The following is a 25931-nucleotide window of genomic DNA, read 5'->3' as shown; positions in this document are numbered from 1 at the left end:
ACTCCTGCAGTTCCTCCTCTTTTATTTGCAAAGACTTCATAAACTCAGGACTCTCTTTCAGTACAGAGATCAGAAAAGAGCAGCTAAACCATTTCACTGGCATGCCAGGACTGGTAGGAGACTCTGTGTGTTGTAGGGTGAGGATATGAATAAAGAGAAAGCAATACACAATTGACTGGAGACTAAACCACATACTAATACTTAGTGCTTAGGTAAAAATATACTTTAAAATCCTCTGTCCCTTTTTGGAGGATGACTGTTTCCCTATCTAGTATAAGAATATGCTTTCATTTTCCGAGGGACATCACAGCAACAAAGAGGAATGAGCATTAGAAATAACTGGCTAATGCATTTCAGTAAACAGATTTGACTTGAGGCTCCTTGTACTAGGACTGCTAAATATTATAAAGGAGACAATTGACAACAAATCCAAAGGGATTTTTAGTTTTATAGCTAACATTCTGGGCAATAATGTTTTCTTTGTAAGATGCTATTAATTGGAAATAGCGTCACAGATAGGGACTGGAGGTCTTGTCTCACCTGAAGGACCCTATCCTGTTTTGATCTGTGCAGGCCCTATGGCTTTTGCCACAATATGAATTGATATGTGTCAGACCTTCCATTTGTGTGAAGCCTCATGACTTTATTCTGTTGTTGCCTCTTAGAATTCCTCTTTCTAGATTTTACTGCACCCATGTCTTTGATTTTGCTTTTTCTCTGGAGGAAATCAAAACTAAAGAAGGGCTTCTTCTAATGTTCATAGAACTGAGGCTGTGGTTAAGCTATGTCTCCATGGTTGTACATTTCTAATTCTGATATGCTTTGAATATGCCACCTTTTGTAGGAGATATTACACGTTGACTAAATAAAGGATACAGAATAGAGATTATCTGCTTAATCTATGGGATTAATCTAAGGACAACAAAATTGAAAATGAACACTTCAGACAAATTTCACTTAACAAAGTTTGTTTGAGCAAAGAAGACTTTATTAAGTGGGAAGTACTTTACTCTGAACTCTGACATTTAACATTCACAAAACAGATAAGAATAAAAAAAAACAAAGTTTACTTCTTTGTCTATATTTAGAAATCTATGTTATTTGACCTTGGAATGACATGAAATTTCTATAACTGATTGCATCATGGTGGTTAGTAATGGCTGAAATTTACCTATGTACATGTAAGTTTAATTCATAGGGGCTCATGAAATGGCTCCGGTTTCTGTCTGCAGCTAGAGACCATCTCTGCCAAAAGGCTGCATACCCAGGTGGCTCATAGAGATAGCTAGCCTCCCAGGAGTGCAGACAGGCCTATGAGAACAAGTAAGACCACCCCTGCTCCTCAGAAGAACCAACCCTGAACCTTCAAGACACGAGAACCTAGTAGCTGCCTGGGACAGGTGTCTTCTAATTTCCATCTGGGACCAGAGCTGATCATGGGCCACAGAGCTTTCCAAGGAGTGCCTATACACCTATAAAGAACCATTATATCTCTTCAAATGCCTATCCCTAGGATCAGCTGGGGACAGTACCATTCTGGTTTCTGTCTGCACTCCAGAGGTGACCTAGTATCATAGATGTCTATACCTAAACTACTCCTGGAGAGAACTGGTCTCCAAGTACTACGGACAGAGGCTTTCAGAAAGGACAAGACACAGCCACAGACAGCAAGTCCAGCTAACACCAGAGATAACCAGATGATGAAAAGCTAACACAAGAACATCACCAACAGAAGCCAAGGCTACTTGGCATCATCAGAATCCTCTTCTCCCATCACACCAGAAAATCAAGACTCTAATTTAAACTCAAGTCCCATGGTGATGACAGAGGACTTTAAAAAGGACATAAATAACTCCCTTAAACAAATACATGAGAGCACAGGTAAACACATAGAAGACCTTAAAGAGGAAATATAAGAATCCCTTAAAGAATTACAGGAAAACACAAGTAAACAGGTTAAGGAACTGAAAAAAAAAATCCAGGATCTAAAAATGGATATAGAAACAATAAAGAAATAACAAAGGGAGACAACACTGAGGACAGAAAACCTAGGAAAGAGATCAGGAGTCATACATGCAAGTATCACCAACAGAATACAAGGGATAGTGGAGAAAATCTCACTTGCAGAAGATACCATAGAAAACATAGACACAACAGTCAAAGAAAATGCAACATGCAAAAAGCTCCTAACCTCAAACATCCAGGAAATACAGGATACAATGAGAAGACCAAACTTAAGGATAATGGATATACAAGAAAGTAAAAATTGCCAAATTATAGGGCCAGTAAATATTTTCAACAAAATTATAGAAGAAAACTTTCCTAACCTAAAGAAAGATATGCTCATGAACATACAAGAAGCATACAGAACTCCAAGAGATTGGACCAGAAAAGAAATTCCTATCACATAATAATCAAACAACCAAATGTACTAAACAAAGAAATAATATTAAAAGCAGTAAGGTAAAAGGTCAAGTAACATATAAAGGCAGACCTATAAGAATTACACTAGAGAAGGGCCATCAGCAGTGGAACCAAGGCGACACAGGGTCCAGTTAGGCCCTGCGCCCACGACCACTGACCTTCGCTCACCAGCCGGGCGGCAAGCAGCTGTGGTTGTGCGGCACCATTTGCTGCCCAGAAGCCACTTCAGAACTCGGCCTCCAGCCAGTCAGGAGAGGCTCATCTCCATCGTGGTTTCAGACTCCAGAGATCAGACAGACTGAGGTACACATAATCCGAGGCCAACACCACGGGGGTCTGAGCCCGACGGGCGTTGGCCTGAACCCAGGCCCTGGGCTGTTCGGGGGGCCATCGGGGTGCCAACCCAGCCAGGAGGTTTTTTGCTCGGGCCTGCGCACGCGCCGCCAACTTGCCTGCAGGACGACAGAGAACTCTGGTGGGCAGAGCCATAACAGGCATAGCCTGAGGCTAACAAAGCGGGGGTCTAGGCCCCAAAAGGCACAGGACTGACCCCAAGAACTGGGCGGCTTGGTGGGCCATCTGTGAGTCAACCCGCCCAGGAGGTTGTTAGCACAGCAGACTCTCCCTTCGCTTTCAGGGAGCGTGGGCGCACACGCCCACCATCCAGGTCACCTGGCGGACCCAATTAACAGTCATAGCCCTAGGGGAACTTTGCTCGGACCTTGGCCTCCCAGGCTTTTGCCTGGACTCAGGGCCTGGGCGGCCAGGCTAACCTTGTGTGCGCCAGCCCGGTTGGGGGATCAGCTGCCCAGCGGAGTGATCAGAACACAGGGGTGCTCCCAGCAGCATACACTTTCGGCACTCCCTGGGGGTGCACACAGGCTCCATCTAGTCCAAAGACACAATCTGGGGCAAGGCCTCAGGCAGGAGCCCTCAGCTCAACTCTCTCCGCTTCTGGATCAAGAGTAGCCTGGGCAGCCTCACCACATCTCCAGGTCCTGCAAGAGGCTAGTAGGGCTTCCGGGCAGCCAGCTGGGAGAAGTCGGTGTGCTGCAGTGAATCCAGCGGGCCCCAGCGGGAGCCTTCGGGTGCCTGCTTCGGGATCTGATCAGCCTGGGCAGCAGCACCCTGTCTACAGGCAGTGCAGGGGTAAGCAGTGCACCAGAGGCCACCTGGAAAGGGGCAGCTTGCACTGGTGAGTCCAGCACTGACAAGACCAAGTAACACCGGTGAGAACTAGATGGCAAAAGGCAAACGCAGGAATGTCACTAACAGAAATCAAGGCAATATGGCAACATTGGAACACAATTCTCCTCTACCAGCATGTCCTGAATACCCCATCACATCCAGTAAAACAAGATTTGGATTTAAAATCACTGGTCATGATGCTGGTACACGAACACATGAAGGACATACTTAAAGAAATTCAGGAGAAAATGGATAAAAACTTAGAAGCCCTTGCAAGGGAAACACAAAAATCATTGAAAGAAATCCAGGAGAATACAAAAGCCAACAAGGAGGAAACGCAAAAAACACTTAAAGAAATACAGGAAACTTTCGTCAAGAGGCTGAGGTCATGAAAGAGGAAACACAAAAATCTCTTAAAGAATTACAGGAAAGCACAAACAAGCAAGTGAAGGAGCTAAGCAAAATAATCCAGGATCTAAAATGAGAAGTAGAAACAACTAAGAAAACTCAAAGGGAGACAACTTTGGAGATAGAAAGCCTTGGGAAGAAATCAGGGGACAGAGATGCAAATATCAACAACAGAATACAAGAGATAGAAGAAAGAATCTCAGATGCTGAAGATTCCATAGAAACCATGGACTCAACAGTTAAAGAAAATGCAAAATGTAAAAAGCTTGTAACCCAAAATATCCAGGAAATCCAGGACACAATGAGAAGACCAAACCTAAGGATTATAGGCATAGATGAGAGTGAAGATTTGCAATGTAAAGGGCCAGCAAATATCTTCAATAAAATTATGGAAGAAAACTTCCCTAACCTAAAGAGAGAGATGCCCATAAACATCCATGAAGCCTACAGAACACCAAACAGACTGGACCAGAACATAAATACTTCCCGTCACATAATAATCAAAACACCAAATGTTCTAAACAAAGAAAGAATATTAAAGGCAGTAAGCGAAAAAGGCCAAGTAACATATAAAGGAAGACCTATCAGAATAACAGCAGACTTTTCATCTGAGACTATGAAGGCTAGAAGGTCCTGGGCAGATCTCATGCAGACTCTAAGAGAACACAAATGCCAACCAAAACTACTATATCCAGCAAAACTCTCAATAACCATAGATGGAGAAACTAAGATATTTCATGACAAAACCAAGTTTACCCAATATCTATCCACAAAGCCAGCCCTAAAAAGGATAATAGGAGGACAACACAAATACAAGGAGGGAAAATTCACCCTGGAAAAAGCAAGATAGTAACCTTTCATCAAACCCAAAAGAAGTTAAGCAATCAAATTTAAAAAATAATGTCAAAAATGATAGGAAGTAACAATCACTATTCCTTAATATCTCTTAACATCAATGGACTTAATGCCCCAATAAAAAGACACAGACTAACTGACTGGATACATAAATAGGACCCTACATTTTGCTGCTTACAGGAAACACACCTCAGGGTCAAAGACAAACACTACCTTAGAGTAAAAGGCTGGAAGACAATTTTACAAGCAAATGGTCTCAGGAAACAAGCTGGAGTAGCCATTTTAATATCAGATAAATTTGACTTCAACCCAAAGTCATCAAAAGAGACCCTGAGGGACACTTCTTGCTGGTCAAAGGAAAAATACAACAAGAAGAACTCTCAATCCTGAACATCTATGCTCCAAATGCAAGGGCACCCTCATTCGTAAAAGAAACTTTATTAAAACTCAAAGCACACATTGCACCTAACACAATAATTGTGGGTGACTTCAACACTGCACTTTCCTCAATGGACCGATCAGGAAAACAGAAACTAAACAGGGACACAATGAAACTAATTGAAGCTTTGGACCAATTTGATTTAACAGATATATATAGAACATTCTATCCTAAAACAAAAGAATATACCTTTTTCTCAGCACCTCATGGTACTTTGTCCAAAATCGACCATATAATTGGTCACAAGACAGACCTCAACAAATAGAAGAAGATCGAACTAATCCCATGCCTCCTATCTGATCACTATAGAGTAAAAGTGGTCTTCAATAGCAACAGAAACAACAGAAAACCCACATACACGTGGAAACTGAACAATACTCTACTCAATGATACCTTGGTCAAGGAAGAAATAAAGAAAGAAATTAAAGACTTTTTAGAACACAATGAAAATAAAAACACAACATACCCAAATCTATGGTACACAATGAAAGCAGTGCTAAGAGGAAAACTCATAGCCCTGAGTGCCTCCAAAAAGAAAATGGAGAGAGCATACATTACCAGCTTAATGACACACCTGAAAGCCCTAGAACAAAAAGAAGCTATTTCACCCAGGAGGAGTAGAAGGCAAGAAATCATCAAACTCAGGGCGGAAATCAATAAAGTAGAAACAAAGAGAACTATACAAAAAATCAACAAAACCAGGAGGTGGTTCTTTGAGAAAATCAACAAGATAGATAAACCCTTAGCCAGACTGACCAAAGGGCACAGAGAAAGTATCCAAATTAACAAACTTAGAAATGAAAAGGGAGATATAACAACGGAAACTGAGGATATCCAAAAAATCATCAGATCCTACTACAAGAGCCTGTACTCAACACAACTGGAGAATCTCGAGGAAATGGACAATTTCCTTGACAGATACCAAATACCAAAATTAAATCAGGACCAACTAGACCATCTAAACAGTCCCATAATGCCTAAAGAAATAGTAGGAGTCATAGAAAGTCTTCCAACCAAAAAAAGCACAGGACCAGATGGTTTCAGTGCAGAATTCTATCAGACCTTCAAAGAAGAGTTAACACCAATACTCTTCAAACTATTCCACAAAATAGAAACAGAAGGAACACTACCCAATTCCTTCTACGAAGCCACAATTACGCTGATACCAAAGCCACACAAAGATCCAACAAAGAAAGAGAACTTCAGACCAATTTCCCTTATGAACATCGATGCAAAAATACTCAATAAAATTCTTGCCAACCGAATCCAAGAACACATCAAAACGATCATCCACCATGATCAAGTAGGCTTTATCCCGGGAATGCAGGGTTTGTTCAACATATGGAAATCCATCAATACAATCCACTACATAAACAAACTCAAAGAACAAAACCACATGTTCATTTCATTGGATGCTGAAAAAGCATTTGACAAGATTCAGCATCCTTTCATGCTTAAAGTCTTGGAGAGAACAGGAATTCAAGGCCCATACCTAAACATAGTAAAAGCAATATACAGCAAACCGGTAGCCAGCATCAAACTAAATGGAGAGAAACTTGAAGCAATCCCACTGAAATCAGGGACCAGACAAGGCTGCCCCCTTTCTCCTTATCTTTTCAATATTGTACTTGAGGTACTAGCTCGGGCAATTCGACAACATAAGGAGGTCAAAGGGATACAAATTGGAAAGGAAGAAGTCAAACTATCATTATTTGCAGACAACATGATAGTCTACCTAAGTGACCCAAAAAACTCCACTAGAGAGCTCCTACAGCTGATAAACAACTTCAGCAAAGTGGCAGGTTATAAAATCAACTCAAGCAAATCAATGGCCTTCCTATACTCAAAGGATAAGCAGGCTGAGAATGAAATTAGGGAAATGACCCCCTTCACAATAGCCACAAACAGTATAAAGTATCTTGGGGTGACTCTTAACAAACACGTGAAATATCTGTATGACAAGAACTTCAAGACTCTGAAGAAGGAAATGGAAGAAGACCTCAAAAAATGGGAAAACCTCCCATGCTCATGGATCGGTAGAATCAATATAGTTAAAATGGACATTTTGCCAAAAGCAATATACAGATTCAATGCAATACCCATCAAAATCCCAACTCAATTCTTCACAGAGTTAGAAAGAGCAATTATCAAATTCATCTGGAACAACAAAAAACCCAGGATAGCTAAAACTATTCTCAGCAACAAAAGAAAATCTGGGGGAATCAGTATCCCTGACCTACAGAGCAATAGTGTTAAAAACTGCATGGTATTGGTACAGTGACAGGCAGGAGGATCAATGGAACAGGATTGAAGATCCAGAAATGAACCCACACACCTATGGCCACTTGATCCTCGACAAAGAGGCTGAAAACATCCAATGGAAAAAAGATAGCCTTTTCAACAAATGTTGCTGGTTCAACTGGAGGTCAGCATGCAGAAGAATGCGAATTGATCCATCCTTGTCTCCTTGTACTAAGCTCAACTCCAAACCAAGGACCTCCACATAAAGCCAGACACTCTGAAGCTAATAGAAAAGAAACTGGGGAAAACCCTTGAGGACATCGGTACAGGGAGAAATTTTCTGAACAGAACACCAATAGCGTATGCTCTAAGAGCAAGAATTGACAAATGGGACCTCATAAAATTTCAAAGTTTCTGTAAGGCAAAGGACACCATCAAGAGGACAAATCGGCAACCAACAAATTGGGAAAAGATCTTCACCAATCCTACATCAGATAGAGGACTAATATCCAATATATATATAAAGAACTCAAGAAGTTAGACTCCAGAAAACCAAACCACCCTATTAAAAATGGGGTACAGAATTAAACAAAGAATTCTCAACTGAAGAACTTCGGATGGTGGAGAAGCATCTTAAAAAATGCTCAACTTCATTAGTCATTAGGGAAATGCAAATCAAAACAACCCTGAGATTTCACCTTACACCATTCAGAATGGCTAAGATTAAAAATTCAGGAGATAGCAGGTGTTGGAGAGGGTGTGGAGAAAGAGGAACACTCCTCCACTGCTGGTGGGGTTGCAAATTGTTATAACCAATCAGGAAATCAGTCTGGCGGTTCCTCTGAAAACTGGGCACCTCACTTCCAGAAGATCCTGCTATACCACTCCTGGGCATATACCCAGAGGATTCCCCACCATGTAATAAGGATACATGCTCTACTATGCTCATAGCAGCCCTATTTATAATTGCCAGATGCTGGAAAGAACCCAGGTATCCCTCAACAGAAGAGTGGATGCAAATATGTGGTATATATCTACACAATGGAGTACTATTCAGTCATTAGAAACAATGAATTCATGAAATTCTTAGGCAAATGGATGGAGCTAGAGAACATCATACTAAATGAGGTAACCCAGACTCAAAAGGTGAATCATGGTATGCACTCACTAATAAGTAGATATTAACCTAGAAAACTGGAATACCCTAAGCATAATCCACACATCAAATGAGGTACAAGAAGAAAGGAAGAGTGGCCCCCTGTTCTGGAAAGACTCAGTGAAGCAGTATTCGGCAAAACCAGAACGGGGAAGTTGGAAGGGTTGGGTGGGAGGACAGGGGGAGAGAAGGGGCCTTGCAGGACTTTCGGGGAGTGGGTGTCTAGAAAAGGGGAAATCATTTGAAATGTAAATAAAAAATATATCGAATAAAAAATATTTATTAAAAAAATAAGACAAGTGAATAATATTACAGTTTTTTCAGCTTTAAAAATATTAGTAAATTTAACATGGAGTTGAGAATATTTCTGTGATTTATATTCATGATATTAAAATCTCTTTTGTAAATTCAAGGTGCTCTGATATTTGTTGGGTAGTTTTTCTTGCTATTAAAATGTATGCATTTCAGGGATGGCTTGTGCATAAATAATTTTAACATAAAACACATTAATATTCAAATTAATAACACTTGTATTTATTTCCAAACATTATGTTGTGAACAAACTCCAATGCACCAAATAACACACATTGAGTTTCTGTAAGTTACAATTTAGATGCTATATCACATTTATCTTAATATACTGAAACTCTAATTGCAAATAATTGAACCTCCAACACAAAAAGCAAATAATGCCACTGAACAGAAAGGAAATTAACATTGATCACTGTTAGAGTGAACTGGACCAATTTGGAAGTTCTGATTTACTAATTTGGAAACTAGTTCTGGAACTATTAACATAAAGATTAAAATAAGTTGTGATTTATAGAAACAAAAGCAAGAAGAGGAAAGAGCCACAAAATTTGCTTTTATGTAATGAAGTAAGTCAATATTAGCATTGTTTTACTACTATGCCAAATAATGCCAGGTGATCCTAAATAGACTCAATGTGAAGCCAGAGATTCCTACTCCATTAGTAGATGAAAAAAAAAAGCTATATGATTTCCATATTTCTACCTGCTAACTTTCCTACATGATAAAAGTATATTATATTTTATAAAGACACTGAACATATAATATCAGTTGATTACATAATCAACTCTTTCTCTGTATGACATTTGATTATCTTAAGGGGCAATATACTCATGGTTGCATATGCTTCTAAACAGAAGAATACCAATTTAGCTACACCAGTTCATCCCGATTTCATATTACTTTTTCTAAACATAATAAGTTGTTGGAGTTGTATTTCATAAAAGTGTATTAATAAATCATTCCACTAAAAGGCTATTAGGAAAACTACAATGCCATCTGCTTTAATTCTGTAAGTCAATTCTGCTTTATGACTCAAATGTTTACAAGGCAACTTAGTTCAGATTAATTAATTTTATAGGTAAGAATTGTATCTAGATAATTACTATATTTTATGACATATCACTTGAATTAATCATTCACTAAACCCCTCTATTTCCAGCCTGAATAAAAACAGAGTCCATTAATGAAACCAATTGTGACAAAATTTATGTGTCCACAATAATCATTCTTAGAAATATACAGTTTGATTTGTTCTGGAAAGACTCAGTGAAGCAGTATTCGGCAAAACCAGAACGGGGAAGTGGGAAGGGGTGGGTGGGAGGACAGGGGGAGAGAAGGGGGCTTATGGGACTTTCGGGGAGTGGGGGGCTAGAAAAGGGGAAGTCATTTGAAATGTAAATAAAAAATATATCGAATAAAAAAAAAGAAATATACAGTTTGAATTATCTGGATGGCAAAAACCACAGTCAAGAAAATGAATTACATAAATTACTCATGTAGCTAACATAAGATCAATGAGCTATACCTTTGTCTGTGATTTCATTTGTGCTTTTATCTTACTTGAATTGTGACTACAAGTAAGAGTATCTTTCCTATACTAATTTTTAGTCATTTCAATTTTCTATATCATATTCTCCTCTTCTTAATTATATCATAGAGTGTACTATTAGGTTCTTATTTATTAAGTATTTTCTTTATTTGTATTTCAAATGTTATCCCCTTTCCTGGTTTCCCATGTGAAAACCCACTATCCTATCCACTCTCCCCCTGCTCACCAACCCACCTACTTCCTCTTCCCTATACTGGCATTCTCCTATACTGGGGCATCTAGTCGTCTCAGGACCAAGGGACTCTCCTCCCTTTGATATCCAGCAAGGCCATCCTCAGCTACATATGAAACTGGAGCCATGTGTCCCTCTATGTGTACTCTTAGGTTGGTGGTTTAGTTCCTGGGAGCTCTGGTGGTACTGGTTGGTTCATATTGTTGTTCCTCCTATGGGGCTGCAAGATCCTTCAGCTCCTTATACCCTTTCTCTATCTCCTTTATTAAGGAACTTGTGCTCAGTCCAATGACTGACTGAGAACATCCACCTCTGCATTTGTTAGGTACTGGTAGAATCTCTCAGGAGGCAGCTATATCAGGCTCCTGTCAGAAAGTGCTTGTGGGCATCCACAATAGTGTCTGGGTTTGGTTATTGTATATCTGATGGATCCAGGGAGGGGAGCAGTCTCTGACTGTTCTTTCATTCGTCTTTGCTCCACAAATTGTCTCTGTATCTCTTCCATGGGTATTTTTTTCCTCCTTCTAAGAAGGACGAAAGTATCCATACTTTGGTTTTCCTTCTTCTTGAGCTTTGTTTGGTTTGTGAATGGTATCTTGGATATTCTGAGCTTCTGGGCTAAAATCAACATATCAATGAGTGCATACCTTGTATGTTCTTTTGTAAGTGGGATACTTGACTCAGTATGATATTTTCTAGTTTCATTATTTGCCTAAGAATTTCATAACTTCATTGCTATTAATAGCTCAGTAGTATTACATTGTGTACATGTTCCACATTTTCTGTATCCATTCCTCTGCTGAGGGACATCTGGATTCTTTCCAGCCCCTGAATATTATGAGTAAGGGTGCTAGTGGGGCATGTGTCCTTATTAAATGTTGAAGAATCTTCTGGGTATAAGCCCAGGAGTGGTATAGCTGGGTCATCTGGTAGTACTATATCCAATGATCGGAAGATCTGCCAAACTGATTTCTAGACTAGTTGTACCAGTTTGCAATCCCACTACCAGTGGAGGAGTGTTCCTCTTTCTCCACATCCTTGACAGGATCTCTTGTCACCTTCATTTTTAAACGTAGCTATTCTGACTCATGGGAGGTGGAATCTCAGGGTTGTTTTGATTTCCATTTCCCTGATGACTAAGGTTATTGAACATTTATTTAGGTGCTTCTCAGCCATTTGGTATTCCTCAGTTGAGAATTATCAGTTTAGCTTTGTACCCCATTTTTAATAGGGTTATTTGTTTGTCTGGGGTCTAACTTCTTGAGTTCATTGTATATATTAAATATTAACCCTCTATCGGTTGTATAGTTGGGAAAGATCTTTTTCAATTTGTTTGTGACATTTTGTCCTATTGACAGTGTCCTTTGCCTTACAGAAGCTTTGTATTTTTGTGAGGTCCCATTTGTCAATTCTTGATCATAGAGTTTAAGCTAGTGGTGTTCTGTTCAGAAAATTTTGCCCTGTGCCCAAGTGCTCCAGGCTCTTCCCCTCTTTCTTTTCTGTTAGTTTCAGTGTATCTGGTTTTCTATGGAGGTCCTTGATCCATTTGGTCTTGAGCTTTGTACAAGAAGATGAGAATGAATCAATTTGCATTCTTTTGCCTGTTAACTGCAAGTTGAATCAGCACCATTTGTTGAAAAGGCTATCTTTTTTTTCCACTGAAAGGATTATCTCCTTTGTCAAAGATCAAGTGACTGTAGGTGTGGGTACACTTCTGGGTCTTCACTTCTATTCCATTGATCTACCTGCCTGTCACTGTACCAATACCATGCAGTTTTTATCATGATTGCTCTGTGGTACAGTTTGAGGTCTGGACTGCTGATTTCCCCAGTTCTTTTATTGCTGGGAATAATCCTGTGTTTATTCTTATTCCAGATGAATTTGAGAATGACTCTTTCTAACAATATGAAGAACTGAACTGGAATTTTGATGAGGATTGCATTGAATCTGTATATTGCTATTGGCAAGATAGACAATTTTACTATATTAATCCTGCCAATCCACAAGCATGGGAGATCTTTCCATCTTCTGAGGTCTTCTTCGATTTCTTTTTTCAGAGACTTGAAGTTCTTGTCATACAGATTTTTCACTTGTTCCTTAGAGTCACACCAAGCACCAAGATACATTAAATTGTTTGTGACTACTGTGAAGGGTGTTATTTCCCTATTTTTTCTCAGACTGTTTATCCTTTGAGTATAGGATGGGTACTGATTTGTCTGAGTTAATTTTATATCTGGCCACTTTGCTGAAATTGTTTTTCAGGTCTAGGAGCTCTCTAGTGGATTTTTTTTTTGGTCACTTAAGTATACTATCATAAAATCCACAAATAGTGATAGTTTGACTTCTTCCTTTCCAATTTGTATCCCCTTGACTTCCTTTTGTAGTCTAATTGCTTTAGCTAGAACTTCAAGTATAATATTGAATAGACAGGGAGAGAGAGGGCAACCTTGCCTAGTCCTTGATTTTAGTAGAATTGCTTCAAGTTTCTCTCATTTAGTTTGATGTTGGCTATTGGTTTGCTGTATATTGCTATTACTATGCTTATATGTGGACCTTGAATTCCCGATCTTTCCAAGATTTTTATCAGGAAGAGGTGATGGATTTTGTCAAAAGCTTTCTCAGCATCTAATGAAATCGAATTTTTTATTTGAGTTTGTTTATATAGTGGATTGCATTGATGGATTTCCATATATTGAACCATCCCTGAATCCCTGGGATGAAGCCTACTTGATCATGGTGAATAATGATTTTGTTGTGTTCTTGAATTTGATTGGCAAGAAATTTGTTGAGTATTTTTGCATCGATATTGATAAGGGAAATTGAGCTGAAGGTCTCTTTCTTTATTAGGTCTTTGCATGGTTTTGGTATCAGCATAATTGTGGCTTCATAGAAATAGCTGGGTAGTGTTTCTTCTGTTTCTATTTTTTGAATATTTTTAAGAGTATTGGTATTAGGTCTTCTTTGTATTTCTGATAGAATTCTGTACTAAAACCATCTGGTCCTGGGCTTTATTTGTTGGGAGACTTTTAATGACTGATTTTATTTCTTTGGGGGTTACAGGACTCTTTAGATGGTTTATCTGATCGTAATTTAACTTTAATATTTGGTATTGGTGTAGAAAATTGTCTCTTTCATCCAGATTTTCCAATTGTGCTAAGACTTTTTTTAGTAGGATATGATTTTTTTTAATTTCCTAAGTTTCTGTTGTTATATCTCCCTTTTCATTTCTGATTTTGTTAATTTGGATATTGTCTCTATACCCCCTATTTAGTCTGCCTAGGGATTTCTCTATCTTGTTGATTTTCACAAAGAACCATCGCCTAGATTGGATGATTCTTTGTATAGTCTTTTTGTTTGTTTGTTCACTTGTTTGTTTCTACTTGGTTGATTCTAGGCCTAAGCTTGATTAATTCCTGCCACCTACTTCTCTTGGGTATGTTTGCTACTTTTCATTCTAGAGCTTTCAGATGTTGTCAAGCTGCTAGTGTATGCTCTTTCCAGTTTCTTTTGGTAGGCACTCAGAGCTATGTGTTTTCCTCTTAAGAGTGCTATATATTGTGTTTCATAGGTTTGGATATGTTATGACTTCATTTTCATTAGATTCTAAAATGTCTTTAATTTCTTTCTTTATTTCTTCCTTGACCATGTTATCATTGAGTAGAGTGTTGTTCAGCTTCCACGTTTATGTAGGCTTTCTGTTGTTTTTGTTGCTATTGAAGACCAGCCTTATTCCAGAGATATCTGATTGGAGACATGGGAGTATTGCAGTCTTCTTATATCTGTTGAGGTCTGTTTTGTGATCAATTATATGATCAGTTTCAGAGAAGGTACCATGAGTTGCTGTGAAGAAGTTATATTCTTTTGATTTAGGATGAAATAGTCTATAGATATCTGTTAAAATCATTTGCTCCATAGCTTTTGTTAGTTTCACTATGTCTCTGTTTATTTTGTTTCCCTGATGTGTCCATTGATGAGAGTAGGGTATTGAAGATCCCTGCAAATACTGTGTGAGGTGTAATGTGTAATTTGAGCTTTAGTAAAGTTTATTTATGAATGTGGGTGCCCTTGCATTTGGAATATAAATGTTCAGAATTGAGAGTTCTTCTTGGCTGATTTTTTCCTTTGATGAGTATTAAGTCTCTTCCTTATATATTTGATGACTTTTGGTTAAAAGTCAATTATATCTGATATTAGCATGTCTACTCCGGTTTGTTTCCTGGGAACATTAGCTTGGAAAATGGTTTTCCAGCCTTTTACTCTGAGGTAGTGTTTGTCTTTGACAAGGAGATACTTTTCCCATATGCAGCAAAATGCTGTATCCTGTTTATATATCCCGCCTGTTAGTCTATGCATTTTTTTAAATTTTCTATATTCTTTGTTTACATTCCAAATGCTTTCCCCTTTCCCAGTTGCCCACTCCCCATAAGCTTATAAGCCCTCTTCCCTCCAAGCATTCCCCAATCACCCCCTTCCATTTCTCTGTCCTGTTACTCTCCTACAATGCTGGATCAAGCCTTTCCAGGACCAGGGAAATGATTCTTGGGAATCATTTGATATGTTAATTGGGTCTTGAGTATTCAGAGCTTCTGGGATAATTACTATCCACTTATCAGTGACTACATTCAATGTGTGTTCTTTTGTGATTGGGTTACCTAACTTAGGATGATATTTTCCAGTTCCAACCATTTGCCTAAAAATTTCATGAATTTATTGTTTTTAATTGCTAAGTAGCATTCCATTGTGTAAATATACCACATTTTCTGTATCTATTCCTCCATTGAGAGACATTTTTTCAGCTTCTGGTTATTGTAAATAAGGCTACTATGAACATAGTGGAGCATGTGTCCTTATTGAATGCCAGGGAATCCTCTAGGTATATGCCCAGGAGAGGTATAACAGGGTCCTCCAGAAGTGTCATGTCCAGGTTTCTGAGGAACCACCAGACTGATTTCCAGAGTATTTGTACCAGCTTTCAATCCCACCAGCAGTGGAGGAGTATTCCTCTTTCTCCACATCCTTGCCAACACTTGCTGTCTCCTGAGATTTTTAATCTTAGCCATTCTGACTAGTGTGAGGTGAAATCTCAGGGTTTTCTCATTTGCATTTCCCTAATGATTAATGATGTTGAACATTTCTTAAGGTGCTTCTCAACGGTTCGAAGTTCTTCAAGTGAAAATTCTTTATTTAGCTCTGTACCCCATTTTTAATAGGGTTATTTGGTTCTCTGGAGTCTACTTGAATTCTTTGTATATATTGGATATTAGCCCTCTATCGGATGTTGGGTTGGTGAAGATCTTTTTCCAATTTGTTGGTTGCCATTTTGTACTTTTGACAGTGTCCTTTGCCTTACAGAATCATTGTAGTTATATGAGGTCCCATTTGTCAATTCTTGATCTTAGAGCATAAGTAAGCTATTGGTGTTCTTTTCAGGAAGTTTTCCCCTGTGGCCATGTCCTCAAGGGTCTTCCCCAGTTTCTTTCTATTAGTTTCAGTGTGTCTTGTTTTATGTGGAGGTCCTTGATTCACTTGGAGTTGAGCTTAGTACATGGAGATAAGAATAGCTAAGATTAAAAACTCAGGAGACCCCGGGTATTGGGATGGATGTGAAGAAAGAGGAACACTCCTTCACTGCTTGTGGGATTGCAAGCTGGTACAACCACTCTGAAAATCAATCTGGTGGTATATCAGAAAACTGGGCATCACACTTCCGGAGGACAATGTTATACCACTCCTGGTCATATAACCAGAGTATCTCCTGGCATGCAATAAGGACACATGCTCCACTATGTTCATAGCAGCCTTATTTATAATAGCCAGAAGCTATTTTATATATATAAAAAAAGACTTCCCATGTGATCCTCAATGTATTCTTTCAAATCTATGGCCACTTTTTTCATTAATTCCTGTTACACATGTGTACATAAATACTGGAAAAGAACCTACAATCACCAATTTACTAAGGCAGCATAACCCCTGAATGTATTCTAAATGTTTGTCTGTATACTCACATACATATTTATAAGTATAAAATACAGTACTTATTAGGAGCAATACTTCCTGAATGTTTAATAAATGTGATACAAAAAGTTGATATATGTGCTTTGCTAGAAATAATATGCTTGGTATATCTTTCAGGATAAATATATGCATGTATTTAATGGATATTTAATAATGAATATATGTTAAGGGTATTTTTATTAATACCCTAATAAAATATTACATAAACTACAAATATAATTTATTTGCTTAGGATAGTTTAAGTTACTTACCATTGCAATTATATTATATATTTTATATCTCTAAAGAAAATATCAAATTTCATTGTGATTTAAATAATTTTATGATTTATTTTATATCTATGTGTATTTTTTGTGTATGATATATGTGTATCATGTGCTTGTTTGGTGCATGCAAGATGACAAAAGAGGGCATAATTCCCTCATTATGCCATTACTGATGATTGTGCTTCTTTTTCTTCTCTGAAGTCTCTTCCAGGACTCTTCTTTCAATCTTTCTCATGCCTCTAAGATCTTCAATTGATACACTCCTATTATTATTACTATCATCATCATCATCATCATCATCATCATCATCATTATTTTTATTAATGATTACTCTATCTCTTTTTCTCTTTCTCTTGTGTTTTAGTATACCTGGGGTCATATCTTTTTCACTATTTGCAATTGGATCTCTGTATGGTATTCAGGCAGAACTATAAATCCATACATCAGATTCTGGGTAATGAAATTACCATGTATGACAACCACACTTGGCTAAATGAAACTAATTTGAAGTGTAATAATTGAATACAAAAATGGAGTGATCTATTCAAAGAAGAGATTCAGGTGAGAAGGTAAATATGAAAATATTCTCCTTTTCAAATAAGGGAATTCATGCAGAAGATACAACACACACACACACACAGAGTGAGAGAGAGAGAGAGAGAGAGAGAGAGAGAGAGAGAGAGAGAGAGAGAGAGAGTTATCCCAACACTTGATTAACTTACTCCTATTGTAATGTCCTTGATCTACTAATGAGATCAGAGCCCCTATTATCTATCATATCTTAAAGGACTCACCTCGAAACATTTATGGTAAGATTAAATTGTCAGCACATAGACTCTACTGGAAATACTGAAACCACAGGAGTGATTAAAGTATTTATTAATCCTAGTATTTTGTGCATGCAGAAAAAGTTCTTTGTTGTATTATAAGAGATATTTAAAAATCTGTAGGCATCTTATAAGCACTCTACTTAAAAATCAGCTCATATTATTTTGAAGTAAATCTCCATTAATAATTATCTAAGAGATTATGATTATACTTAAAAACATTCAGTAAGATTGCAGGATGTAAATAAAGTGAAGTATAAATGAAGAATGCCCACAGTTAATTAAATTGCATTTCTTGACAAAACTAAGTATATGCCAATCAGTAGCAAGCTTTTATTCTATCTTGATAAGCATTTAGGACTCAGAAAAAAAAGGAATGCATAGGGATCAGCACTATTATAGATGTGCACCACATCACTAGTAGATAATTGCATATTATTTGCTGGAATGACAATGAGGACGTTCACCTTAAGAAGCTCCTACTGATGTGGTATTTAAAATCACAAGTTTAGGCTGTGTTAGGAATAAAGCAAAACCACAGGTGGTGCTTTGGTTCTCAAGTCCCTAACACTTCCAGCACAAAGTACATTAACAGGTGAAAAAGAGAATCTGTATGGAGTCTAGAAGAAAGTGTTCCAATATTTAATTATCCTATTTAGATCTCATTACCAATAAAAACAAAATACTATGTACCACAATAACAAGCAAGGTTAACATAATTAGTAGTTAGTGAATAATTATCATTTGTCTGCTTTTATTTGAATTATTTTTTTATATTTTTTAAGAACAATTTAGCAGGGAACAAAAAATTAATATATTTGCTTTAACTACTGTTTATTATACTTCCTTTGGATTGCTTTAAAAGAAAAGTGAACTCATCATCCTTTCCCTGTGGAATAAAATTTGACAGCAAAAAAAGGATCTTGTCTTTCTTTTTCCTCACTGACTGGGCATAATGAAACTGTGCAGCAAGAACAGCTGAGGCACCAGTGATTTCCACACAAGGACTTCAGGGTCTCTTACCTGTGAAATGTCACAGGGGTTATTAGCACTGGGAAGTCAAAGAATCACAGCAGAATTGCAGCAAGAGAAAAGTAGTGTGAGCTCACTAATGATGCTTAAAAATTATTAAACAAACGTCACTGTAAAGTGATAATCCACGCATGAACTGCCTGGGCATGGTGAGGGGTCCTGGGAGAAGGGGTGTCTGGGAGCAGTGAACAGAGGAATGTATACAGAAAATGTGGTGTATTTATACTATGGAATACTACTCAACTATTAAAAACAATGAATACATGAAATTCTTAGGCAAATGGGTGGAACTGGAAAATATCATCCGAAGTGAGGTGACCCAATCACAAAAGAGCACACATGGTATGCACTCATTGATAAGTGGATATTAGTCCAGAAGCTCGGAATACCCAAGGCACAATTCACATATCAAATGATGCCCAAGAAGAAGGAAGGAGAGGGCCCTGGTCCTGGAAAGGCTAGGTGCAGCAGTATAGGGGAATACCAGGACAGAGAAGCAGGAAGAGGTTTATTGGGGAACAAGGGGAGGGAAGAGGGATTATAGGACTTTTGGGGGAGTGGGGAACTGGGAAAGCGGAAATCATTTGAAATTCAAATAAAGAATATATGTAATTAAAAATAAAAGGAAAGTCTCAAAGTCAAATCCTGGCTTCAATCTGTGTTTTGCTTGATATAGCTTTACCAATCTGCTTCTCTCTATGTTCTGCTTACTCTATGGAGATTCGTCTCTCTGTATTCTGCTTTCTTGCTATTCTGAGAGATCTCTGTGCCCATGTACTGCTTGCTAGTGTGTGTGTGTGTGTGCATGAGAGAGAGAGAGAGAGAGAGAGAGAGAGAGAGAGAGAGAGAGAGAGAGAGTTCTGCAAGCAGTTCTCTCTTTTTATCCTAAAATAGTGATCTGGATAGCTCATATCCTGCAGAACTCAGGTCCAATCTTTTATTATACATATCAGTGCAATCATTTGCACTAGGTTTTCCTTCTGAATATTTTATGAATCAGCATCCCATGACCCCAGCCCTTTAATTCTTAGAAATCAGCAAGTATGCATTTTTTTCTGAACATTGAAATAACAAACCAGATCTCTGTCTGCCTCTGTTAAGCACAAACAATAAGAAATTTTGGGTGGGACCATGCCCTGAAATGACCTCTTCGACCATGATAAAGCCTAACTTTGCTTTGTTTTAGGATGAGCATGAACTCAGGTATCTATCTGCCTTTGTAATCTTAAAACAAAAACAAAAACAAAACTAAGCTGGATGGGATGTCTTGTGATTACCATGCCCTAAATATTTTTATCTCCTTCCTTAGCAATTTTCTAACCAGTTGTCTCACAGCACAGTTGCTTTTTTTCATTTACATTCATAAAGCCCTCATATAATTAATACTGCATCTTTACATTTTTGCATAGTAGAGGAATTATATATATTTAAACTCATATATTTAGAACTCTTTTTCTTAGCCTTAAGTACTGTCCTGAAGATTCCAGTGTTTACCATTTTGTATAGACAAAGCCACACTTTTGACTCATGGACATGTGCTGCACCTTATTATCATGGAATCATTAACATTAACAGGGAGGCCATTCCTTGGAAGGAAAGAGTCCTCCACCACTAGTAGACCTAGAAAATATGAACATTATATTATATGAACAAGCCTTATGCCCAAAGCAACTATCAACATTCATGGAGACTCACACCAGAACCTGTCCCAGGAGCAGAAACTGTGTAGCTCTGTCCCCACCTTGGCTACTCTGGGCGATGCAATTATCTTGAGTACAGGGAACAGTGGATTTTCTGTATTTATTTATTTTGGAGATGACAACAAGGAATCATTTCCATTTAGGAGGACCAATATTAGAAACCAAGATCTAAAAAGCAAATCCAAGAAAACATCAAAATAATCATCCATCATGATCAAGTAAGCTTCATTCCAGGGATCCAGGGATGGTTCATTATATGAAAATCCATCAATGTAATCCAGTATATAGAGAGACTCAAAGAAGGAAACCACATGAGCATTTCATTAAATGCTGAGAAAGCATTTGACAAAATTCAAAACCTCTTCATGATAAAAGTCTTGGCAAGATCAGGAATTCAAGGCCCTACCTAAACATAGCAAAAGCGATTATAGCAAACCAGTAGCCAATATCAAAGTAAATGGAGAGAAACTTGAAGCAATCCTACTAAAATCAGGGACTGTTGACTCTCTCCCTACCTTTTCCAAATAGTCCTAGCCAGAACAATTAGACAACAAAAGGAAGTCAAAGGGATACATATTGGAAAGGAAGAAGTCAAAACATCACTATTTGCAGATGATATGATAGTATACCTAAGTGATCCCAAAACTTCCACCAGAGAACTCCTAAACCTGGTAAACAACTTCAGCAAAGTGGCTGGATATAATATTAACTCAAAGAAATCAGTAGCCTCCCTATACTCAACGGATAAACAGGCTGAGAAAAATTGGGAAATGACACCCTTCACAATAGTAACAAACTATATAAAGTATCCTGGTGTGACTCTAATGAAAAAAGTGAAAAATCTGTATGACAAGTCTATGAAATAAGAAATCGAAGATCGCAGAAGATGGAAAATCTCCTATGATCATGCATTGGCAGGATTATATTAATCCATTTATAATATAAATGGCCATCTTGCTGAAAGCAATCTACAGATTCAATACAATCCCCATCAAAATTTCATCTCATTTCTTCATAGAATTAGAAAGAGCAATTTGCATATGCATTTGAAATAACAAAAACTCAGGATAGCAAAAACTATTCTCAATAATAAAAGAACTTCTGGGGGACTGTCAATCCCTTACCCCAAGCTGTATTGCTGAGCAATAGTGACAAAAAGTGTATGGTATTGGTACAGAGATAACATGGTGATCAATGGAATAGAATTGAAGACTCAGAAATGAACCCACGCACCTATGATCACTAGATCTTTGACGAAGGAGCTAAAACAATTCAGTGGAAAAAAGACAGCATTTTCTTTTTTTTTAATATTTTTATTTTTTATAGTCTTTGTTTACATGCCAAATGATTTCCCCTTTCCAGGATCTCCCCTCCCGATATGTCCCATAAACCTTCTTCTCTCCATCCATTCTCCAATCACCTCCCTCCTTTTATTCTCTGTCCTTTTATTCCCCTCCAATGCTAGATTAATCCTTTCCAGGATCAGGACCTTCTCCATACTTCTTCATGGGAGTCATTTGTTATGTGATTTGTGCCTTAGGTATTCAGGGCTTCTGGGCTGATTAATATCCACTTATCAGAGATATCATTCCACGTGTATTCTTTTGTGACTGAGTTACCTCACTTAGGATGATATTTTCCAGATCAAACCATTTGCCTAAAAATTTTGTGAATTAATTGTTTCTATTGCTGAGTAGTATTCCATTGTGTAAATATACCACATTTTCTGTATCTATTCCTCCTTTGAGGGGCATTTGGGTTCTTTCCAGCTTCTGGCTATTATAAATAAGGCTGCTATGAACATAATGGAGCATGTGTCTTTAATGCATGCCGGGGAATCCTTTGGGTATATGCCCAGGAGAGGTATAGCAGGGTCCTCCAGAAATGTCATGTACAGTTTTCTGAGGAACCGCCAGACTGATTTCCAAAGTGGTTGTACCATCTTACAGCCCCACCAGCAGTGGAGGAGTGTTCCTCTTTCTCCACATCCTCTCCAACACCTGCTGTCTCCTGAGTTTTTGACCGTAGCCATTCTGACTGGTGTAAGGTGAAATCTCAGTGTTGTTTTGATTTGCAATTTCCTAATGACTAATGATGTTGAGCACTTCTTAAGATGCCTCTCGGCCATCTGAATCTCTTCAGGTGAAAATTCTTTGTTTAGATCTGTACCCCATTTTTAATGGGGTCATTTGGTTCCATGGGGTCTAACTTCTTGAGTCCTTTGTATATATTGGATATTAGCCCTCTATTAGATGTAGGGTTGGTGAATATACTTTCCTAATTTGATGGTTGCCATTTTGTCCTTTTAACAGTGTCCCTTGTCTTACAGAAACTTTGTAATTTTATGAGGTCCCATTTGTCAATTCTTGATCTTAGAGCATAAGCTATTGGTAATCTGTTCAGGAAGTTTTCCCCTGTGCCCATGTCCTCTAGAGTCTTCCCCAGTTTCTTTTCTATTAGTTTCAGTGTGTCTGGTTTTACATGGAGGTCCTTGATCCACTTGGAGTGAAGTTTAGTACATAGAGATAAGAATGGATCAATTCGCATTCTTCTGCATGCTGACCTCCAATTGAACCAGCACCATTTCTTGAAAAAGCTATCTTTTTTCCACTGGATGTTTTTGGCTCATTTGTCGAAGATCAAGTGACCATAGGTGTGTGGGTTCATTTCTGGATCTTCAGTTCTATTCCATTGGTCCTCTTGTCTGTCACTGTGCCAATACCATGCAGTTTTTAATACTATTGCTCTGTAGTATTGCTTGAAGTCAGGGATACTGATTCCCCCAGAATTTCTTTTGTTTTTGAGAATACTTTTAGCTATCTTGGGTTTTTTGTTAAACCAGATGAATTTGAGAATTGCTTTTTCTAACTCTGTGAAGAACTGAGTTGGGATTTTGATGGGGATTGCATTGAATCTGTAGATTGCTTTTGGAAAGATGGCCATTTTAACTATATTAATACTGCCGATCCACGATCATGGCAGATTTTTCCATTTTCTGAGGTCTTCTTCGATTTCCTTCTTCAGAGACCTGAAATTCTTGTGATATAGATCTTTCACTTGTTTGGTTAGAGTCAAACCAAGATACTTTATATTGTATGTGGCTATTGTGAAGGGTGTCATTTCCCTAACATCTTTCTCAGTCTGCTTATCCTTTGAGTATAGGAAGGCAACTGATTTGCTTGAGTTGATTTTATTCAACAAATGGTGCTAGTTCAAGTGACTGCCATCATTTAGAAGGATGCAAATCAATCTATTCTTGTGTTTTTGTACAAAACTCAAGTCCAAGTGGATCAAGATCCTCCACGTAAAACCAGATATACTAAAACTAATAAAAAAAAAGTGGGGTTGTAACTGCTCTTATAAAGGGCAGTCTCTGGATTGTCTTTACCTCAATTTCTGCTCCACACTTTGTCTCTGTATCTCCTGCTGTGGGTATTTTGTTCCACCTTCAAGGAAGAACCGGAGTATCCATACTTTGCTTTTCCTTCTTCTTGGGCTTCATTTGATCTATGAATTGTGCCTTGGGTATTCCAAATTTCTGGGCTAATATCCACTTATCAGTGGGTGCATACTATGTGTGCACTTTTATGACTGGGTTATCTCACTCAGGATGATATTTTCTAGTTCCATTCATTTGCTTAAGAATTTCATAAATTCATGTGCTTGCAGACAGGAGCCTGATATAGCTGTCACCTGTGAGGCTCTGACAGTGCATGACAAATACAGAGGGGGACACTCTCAGCCAACCATTGAACTGAGCATAGGGGACCTAATGGAGGAGCTAGAGAAAGGAACCAAGGAGCTGAAGGAGGTAGCAGCACCATAGAGGAACAACAATTTGAATCACACAGTTCCCCCAGAGATCCCAGGGACTAAACCACAAACCAAAGAGTACACATTGAGGGACACATGGTTCCAGATGCATATGCAGCAAAGGATGGCCTGGTTGGACATCAAAGGGAGGAGAGGCCCTTGGCCCTGAGAAGGCTAGATGCCCCAGTATAGGGGAATGTGAAGACAGAGAAGTGGGATCAGGTGGATTGGTGAGCAGGGGGAGGGGGATGGGTTAGGGGATTTTCAGGGGGTGGACAACATTTGAAATGTAAATAAAGAATATATCTAATAAAAAAAGTGGGAAGAGCTTCAAACACATGGGCACAGGGGGAAAGTTCCTAAACAGAATACTAATAGCTTACCCTCAAAGATCAAAAATTGAAAAATGAGATCTCATAAAATTTCAAAGCTTCTGTAGGGCAAAAGACATTGTCAATAGGACAAAATGGAAACCAACAGATTGGGAAAAGATCTTTATAAATCCTACATCTGATAGAGGGCTAATATACAATATATACAAAGAACTCAAGAAGTTAGACTCCAGAGAACCAAATAACCCTATTGAAAAACGGGGTACAAAGCTAAACAAATAAGTCTCAATTGAGGAATACTGAATGGCTGAAAATTGCCTAAAGAAATGTTCTTAAAGAAACATCCTCAGTCATCAGGGAGATGAGAACTGGATTTTTTAAAACATCATTCTACACAAGAGATATCATTGTTATATAATTTGATGCGTTTTTAAAATTATAAAAATCTGAGGACCCAAAAGACTTGGGCAGAATACAGTGTAATGCTATAGACAATCTTAATTCAATTTTAGTGTACTTTTTAGACACAAATGCAATAAAGAATGCAGTGGTCCAAATAAGGTTTTTGAGATCCGAAAAATAGGTTCATAAACACTAGTAAGGACATACTAATATTAACAGAGAAGCCTTTTCCCAGAACTTTCTCTGGACTGAGCAATGGAAACACAATTGCCTGGCACTTACTATAGATTATATTTGGGGAATCATGAAGACAAGGAAGAATGCCAGATTCAGGGAACACTAACCATATTTGTTTCTATAGATATGTTCTGACATCCAAAAAGAATAAACGTTTTATATAAAATGAATGCTTGTTACAAGAGGCACAAAATTACATCTAAGAGTAATCTAGGAAAGAAAACTCACTGGAGGTAAAAAGATCCTGCGCCCTTTATGCTGGAGCTTTTCTCACTATTCCCCAAGGCATTGTTCACTATGGGTCACTCTTTTGATCATGTTCTGACTAAGAACCAGAGGAGAAATTTAAGAGTGGTGGGTAAAACCAGTCAGAATGGCTAAGATTAAAACTCAGGGGACAGCAGGTGTTGGCGAGGATGTGGAGAAAGAGAAACACTCCTCCACTGCTGGTGATGTTGCAAACTGGTACAACCACTCTGGAAATCAGTCTGTCGGTTCCT

The sequence above is a fragment of the Apodemus sylvaticus genome, chromosome 15 (genome assembly GCF_947179515.1).
Source record: "Apodemus sylvaticus chromosome 15, mApoSyl1.1, whole genome shotgun sequence".
Classification (NCBI taxonomy): Eukaryota; Metazoa; Chordata; class Mammalia; order Rodentia; family Muridae; genus Apodemus; species Apodemus sylvaticus.
This window is presented reverse-complemented; position numbering follows the sequence as displayed.